Source organism: Microcebus murinus, chromosome X, assembly GCF_040939455.1.
Source record: "Microcebus murinus isolate Inina chromosome X, M.murinus_Inina_mat1.0, whole genome shotgun sequence".
In the NCBI taxonomy this organism is placed as follows: domain Eukaryota; kingdom Metazoa; phylum Chordata; class Mammalia; order Primates; family Cheirogaleidae; genus Microcebus; species Microcebus murinus.
Genome location: NC_134136.1, coordinates 124,603,986 through 124,611,278, shown reverse-complemented (window position 1 = coordinate 124,611,278; position 7,293 = coordinate 124,603,986).

Sequence of the window (7,293 nt, the reverse complement as noted above, 5' to 3'; positions counted from 1 at the left end):
GGTATTGCATTGAATCTGTAGATCAGTTTGGGTAGTATAGACATTTTGATGATATTGAGTCTGCTGATCCACGAGCATGGTATGGATTTCCATCTATTTCCATCCTCTGCTATTTCCTTCCTCAGTGTTTCATAGTTCTCCCTGTAGAGGTCTTTTAACTCCTTGCTTAAGTATATACCTAGGTACTTTAATTTCTTTGTTGCTACTGTGAAGGGAATTGAGTCTTTGATTTGGTTCTCAATTAGATTGTTGTTGGCGTATATGAATGCCTCTGATTTCTGTGTATTGATTTTGTATCCTGAGACTTTACTAAATTCATTGATCAGTTCCAGGAGTTTCTTGGTTGAATCTTTGGGGTTTTCTAGATACAATATCATATCATCAGCAAACAGTGAAAGTTTGATCTCTTCTGCCCCTATTTGGATACCTTTGATTCCATTTTCCTGTCTGATTGCTGTAGCCAAGACTTCCAGCACTATGTTGAACAGAAGTGGAGATAGTGGGCAGCCTTGTCTGGTTCCAGTTCTAAGTGGGAATGATTTCAATTTTTCTTCCCCATTCAGTATGATGTTGGCTATGGGTCTGTCATATATGGCTTGTATCATTTTTAGGTATGTCCCTTCTATGCCTATTTTCTTAAGTGTTCGTATCATGAAAGGGTGTTGAATTTTGTCAAAAGCTTTTTCTGCATCTATTGAAAGAATCATGTGGTCTTTGTTTTTGCTTCTGTTTATGTGGTGAAATGCATATATAGATTTACGTATGTTGAACCATCCGTACATGCCTGGGATGAAGCTCACTTGGTCGTGGTGGATTATTTTTTTGATAAGCATCTAGATTCGGTTAGCTAAGATTTTTTTGAAAATTTTTGCATCTATATTCATTAGGGATATTGGTCTGTAGTTTTCTTTTTTTGTTGCATCCTTTCCTGTTTTTTTTTTCTTTTTTTTTTTTTATTTCGGCATATTATGGGCGTACAGATTTTAAGGTTTCAATAAATGCCCATTTCCCCCCCTGCCCCCAAAAGTCTGAGTCTCCATCATGACCATCCCCCAGATGGTGCACATCTCACTCATTATGTATGTATATACCCGCCCCCCTCCCCCCTCCCACCTCCCCAATACCCTATTACTGTAGCACCTATGTGTCCACTTAGGTGCTACTCAGTTAATACCAGTTTGCTGGAGAATATATCTGGTGCTTGTTTTTCCATTCTTGGGATACTTCACTTAGTAGTATGGGTTCCAGCTCTAACGAGGAAAATATAAGATGTGCTATATCACCATTGTTTCTTAGAGCTGAATAGTACTCCATGGAATACATATACCACATTTTATTAATACATTCTTAGATTGATGGACACTTGGGCTGTTTCCACAGCCTTGCAATTATGAATTGTGCTGCTATAAACATTCGAGTGAAGGTGTCTTTTTTGTAGAGTGTCATTGGATCATTCGGGTAGATACCCACCAATTGGATTGCTGGATCAAATGGTAGATTCACTTGTATCGCTTTCAGGTATCTCCATACTGCTTTCCACAGAGGTTGAACTAGTTTGCAGTCCCACCAGCAGTGTAGGAGTGTTCCTCTCTCTCCGCAACCACGCCAGCATTTATTGTTTGGAGATTTTTTGATAAAGGCCATTCTCACTGGGGTTAAGTGATATCTCATTGTGTTTTTTTTTTAATTTTTTTTTAATTTTGACAAATTATGGGGGTACAGATTTTAAGGTTTCAATAAATGCCCATTTCCCCCCCTCCCCCCAAAAGTCTGAGTCTCCATCATGACCATCCCCAGATGGTGCACATCTCACTCATTATGTATGTATATACCCGCCCCCCTCCCCCCTCCCACCTCCCCAATACCCTATTACTGTAGCACCTATGTGTCCACTTAGGTGCTACTCAGTTAATACCAGTTTGCTGGAGAATATATCTGGTGCTTGTTTTTCCATTCTTGGGATACTTCACTTAGTAGTATGGGTTCCAGCTCTAACGAGGAAAATATAAGATGTGCTATATCACCATTGTTTCTTAGAGCTGAATAGTAATCCATGGTATACATATACCACATTTTATTAATCCATTCTTGGATTGATGGACACTTGGGCTGTTTCCACAGCCTTGCAATTATGAATTGTGCTGCTATAAACATTCGAGTGCAGGTGTCTTTTTTGTAGAGTGTCACTGGATCATTTGGGTAGATGCCCAGCAATGGGATTGCTGGATCAAATGGTAGATTCACTTGTATCACTTTACGGTATCTCCATATTGCTTTCCACAGAGGTTGAACTAGTTTGCAGTCCCACCAGCAGTGTAGGAGTGTTCCTCTCGCTCCGCAACCACGCCAGCATTTATTGTTTGGAGATTTTCTGATAAAGGCCATTCTCACTGGAGTTAAGTGATATCTCATTGTGGTTTTGATTTGCATTTCCCTGATGATTAGATATGTTGAGCGTTTCTTCATATGTTTGTTGGCCATTCTTCTGTCTTCCTTAGAAAAATTTCTGTTCAAGTCCTTTGCCCCCTTTTTAATGGGGTTATTTGATTTTTTCTTCCTAATTTTTGTGAATTCTAAGTATATTCTAGTTATCAGTCCCTTATCGGATGCATAGGATGCAAAAATTTTCTCCCATTCTGTAGGTTGTCTGTTTACTTTCATGACTATTTCTTTGGCTGTGCAGAAGCTTTGTAGTTTGATCATGTCCCATTTATTTATTTTTGTTGCTGCTGTGATTGCCTTTGGGGACTTCTTCATAAACTCTTTGCCCAGGCCGATTTCTAGGAGAGTGTTTCCAACTTTTTCCTCTAGAGTTTTAATAGTTTCATACCTTAGGTTTAAGTCTGTTATCCAGCGTGAGTTGGTTTTTGTGAGAGGTGAAAGGTGTGGGTCCTGTTTTAGCCTGCTACAGGTGGCTATCCAGTTTTCCCAGCACCATTTATTGAAGAGAGATTCTTTTTCCCAGCGTATGTTTTTGTCTGCTTTGTCAAAGATGAGATGGCTATATGAGGATGGTTTTATATTAGGATTCTCACATCTATTCCACTGGTCAATATTCCTGTTTATGTGCCAATACCATATTGTTTTAGTTACTACAGCTTTGTAGTATAGTTTGATATCTGGCATATTAATGCCTCCCATTTTGTTTTTGTTGCCTAGAATTGCTCTTGATATTCGGGTTCTTCTTTGGTTCCATACGAAGCGTAAAATTATTTTTTCTATATCTGTGAAGAATGCTGATGGGATTTTCATAGGTATTGCATTGAATCTGTAGATCAGTTTGGGTAGTATAGACATTTTGATGATATTGAGTCTGCCGATCCACGAGCATGGTATGGATTTCCATCTGTTTACATCCTCTGCTATTTCCTTCCTCAGTGTTTCATAGTTCTCCCTGTAGAGGTCTTTTATCTCTTTGGTTAAATATATTCCTAGGTACTTTAATTTCTTTGTTGCTATTGTGAAGGGAATTGAGTCTTTGATTTGGTTCTCAATTAGATTGTTGTTGGCGTATATGAATGCCTCTGATTTCTGTGTATTGATTTTGTATCCTGAGACTTTACTAAATTCATTGATCAGTTCCAGGAGTTTCTTGGTTGAATCTTTGGGGTTTTCTAGATATAATATCATATCATCAGCAAACAGTGAAAGTTTGATCTCTTCTGCCCCTATTTGGATACCTTTGATTCCATTTTCCTGTCTGATTGCTGTAGCCAAGACTTCCAGCACTATGTTGAACAGAAGTGGAGATAGTGGGCAGCCTTGTCTGGTTCCAGTTCTAAGTGGGAATGATTTCAATCTTTCCCCATTCAGTATGATGTTGGCTATGGGTCTGTCATATATGGCTTGTATCATTTTTAGGTATGTCCCTTCTATGCCTATTTTCTTAAGTGTTCGTATCATGAAAGGGTGTTGAATTTTGTCAAAAGCTTTTTCTGCATCTATTGAAAGAATCATGTGGTCTTTCTTTTTGCTTCTGTTTATGTGGTGAATTGCATTTATAGATTTACGTATGTTGAACCATCCGTACATGCCTGGGATGAAGCACACTTGGTCGTGGTGGATTATTTTTTTGAGAAGTGTCTGGATTCGGTTAGCTAAGATTTTGTTGAAAATTTTTGCATCTATATTCATTAGGGATATTGGTCTGTAGTTTTCTTTTTTTGTTGCATCCTTTCCTGGTTTTTGTATCAGAGTAATATTCGCTTCATAAAAGGTGTCCGGGAGGTTTCCGTTCTTCTCGATGTTGTGGAATAGTTTCTGCAAGATAGGTACTAGTTCTTCTTTGTAAGTATGGTAAAATTCAGGTGTGAAGCCATCTGGACCGGGACTTTTCTTTTTAGGGAGATTTTTCATTGCTGTTTCTATTTCAGCTGTTGAGATTGGTCTGTTCAGGGAACCTATTTCTTCCTGGTTGAGCCTAGGGAGGCTGTGTGTTTCTAGAAATTTGTCCATTTCCTCCACATTTTCCAGTTTGTGTGCATAAAGATTTTTGTAGTATTCATAAATTGTATCTTGTATCTCTTTGGGATCAGTTGTGATATCTCCTTTGTTATTCCTGATGGAGCTTTTTAGAGATTTCTCTTTTCTGCTTTTCGCTAGCTTAGCCAGTGGTGTGTCAATTTTGTTTATTTTTTCAAAGAACCAACTTTTTGTTTTATTAATCTCCTGAATAGCTTCCCTGTTTTCAATTTCGTTTAGTTCTGATTTGATCTTGTTGATTTCACTTCTTCTGCTGGGTTAGGGGTTGGTCTGTTCTTCTTTTTCCAGCTCTTTGAGTCGTTTCATTAGATTGTCTATTTGTGATCTTCTTGTCTTTTGGTTATAGGCATTTATGGAGATAAACTTTCCTCTCAGAACTGCTTTAGCTTTGTCCCAGAGGAGTTGATAACTTGTCTCTCCATTGTCGTTTTCTTCATAGAACTTTATTATTTCCGTCTTGATTTCTTCATTTACGAAGTAATCATTTAGTAGGAGGTTGTTTAATTTCCACGTTTTTGTGTAGAAATGTGAGTTTCTGTTAGGGTTGATTTCTAGTTTTATTCCACTGTGAGCTGAGAAGGTACATGGTATGATTTCTATTGTTTTAAATTTCTTGAGATTTTCTTTGTGTCATAGGATATGGTCAATCTTAGAGAATGTCCCATGAGCTGATGAGAAGAACATATATTCAGTGGATTTTGGGTAGAATGTTTTGTAAATGTCAGTCAGACCCAATTGTTCTAGAGTTTTTTTTAAGTCCATTATTTCTTTATTAATTTTCTGTTTGGAGGATCTGTCTCGTGCCGTCAGTGGGGTGTTGAAATCTCTGGCGATTATGGAGTTGCTATTAATCCATTTGCTTAGCTCCAGTAAGGTTTGCTTTATGAATCTGGGTGCACCTAAGTTGGGTGCATATATATTTAAAATTGTTATCTCTTCTTGTTGGACTGTGCCCTTCACTATTATATAATGACCCTCTTTGTCTTTCACTACATTTGTTGGTTTAAAAACTAAATCGTGTGAAATTAGAACTGCCACACCAGCCTTCTTTTGGCTTCTATTTGCTTGGAATATTGCTCTCCACCCTTTTATTTCTAGTCTATATGCATCCTTGCAGGTTAGATGTGTTTCCTGAAGACAGCATATACTTGGCCTGTATTTTCTTATCCATTCACCCAGCCTATGTCTCTTGAGTGGAGAGTTTAAGCCATTCACATTTATTGAGAGAACTGATAGGTAAGGTAGATTACTGATCATTCTGTTGGGTTGGATGTTGTTGCTATGAGTTCTGTCTTGAGCCATTGTAATATCTGGCCTTTAATATCTTTGGGTTTTGGTTGTTTTTATATTCGTGGGTTATTATTATGATATTCCGTGCGTAACGCTGTTTTAAGTACTTCTTGTAGTGCTGGTCTTGTCTTGGTGAATTCTCTGAGCCTTTGCTTGTCTGAGAATGTTTTTATTTCTCCTTCATATACGAAGCTTAGTTTTGCAGGGAATAATATTCTAGGCTGGGCATTGTTTTGTTTCAAAAGAGTGAGAATGGGGCCCCAGTCTCTCCTTGCTTGTAAAGTCTCATTAGAGAAGTCTGATGTTATTCGAATTGGGTTTCCCTTGTATGTTACTTGCTTCTTTTGTCTTACAGCTCTTAGAAGGGCCTCTTTAGTTGATAGTTTGGTCAGTCTGATGACTGCATGCCGTGACGTCTTCCTGTTTGCGTTGAATCTCCCAGGGGTCCTCTGAGCTTCTTGAACTTGTATATCAAGATTTTCAGCAAGGCCTGGGAAATTTTCCTCTATAATATTTTCAAACAGCTTGTCCAACCCTTGAGTGTTGTCTTCTTCCCCTTCTCTTAAGCCTATAACCCTCACATTAGGTTTCTTCACATAATCCCACAGCTCTTGTAGGCTTTTCTCTTTTCTCTTGTTTCTCTGCTCTATTTCTGTGACTGATTTATTTAATTAGAGGGTGTTATCTTCAAGCTCTGAGATAGTTTCTTCTGTTTCATCTCCCCTGTTCTTGAGACTTTCCACTGTATTTTGTACTTCCTTGAATTGATCCTTCATTTCCAGGAGTTTGGTTACACTTTTCTTCATTGTGTCTATTTCTTTTCCCATATCCTGGAGGCTTTTTGTGGTTTCTTTATGTTGGTTATTCAGTTGTTGTTTCAGCTCGGTGAGTGTTCTTATGATCCACATACAAAATTCCTCTTCTGTCATATTGGTTGCCTGATTTTGGTTGGTGTCCGTTTCTATGGGGCTGGTGCTCCTCTTTGGGGGTGTGTTTTCCGTTTGGTTCTTCATATTTCCTTAGTTCTTTCGCTGATTTCTTCCCATGTCGATCAGTTGTTGTTTCTTTCCTTTAGGTTATTGTTTGTGTATTCACACACCTTGTTTAGTTTCTGGGGCGTTAGGTGGTGTCTGTGGGTGAGATTGGACCACTCCCTGTAAATTGAGTCAGTGGGTGCCGTGGAACGGCTGTGTAGGATGCCCTCCCTGTCAGTAGGTGGTGTTTGCTTTGAGGAACAGGCTATGCTGTTGATTTTATGTCCTGTTGTCAGCTCTTGTTCTAGGCGGAGCTGGGTTTGGTAAGCCTGCCCTCAGGCAGTTAACAGGGGTTAAAGTTCTGTTCTTTACTTCTAGGAAAAGCTGTCAGGGTGGGGCTGGAATGGTCCCTCTCAGCCAGAAAGTCTGGGTGTGGGGATGGGTCTGTCTGAGACCCCCAGTCTGGAGTGGGCCTTGCTTCTTTCCACCCTCCCCAACTCCGCAGCTACTCCTGGGTCTCTGCGAGCAGGCCAGACCACAAGCCACC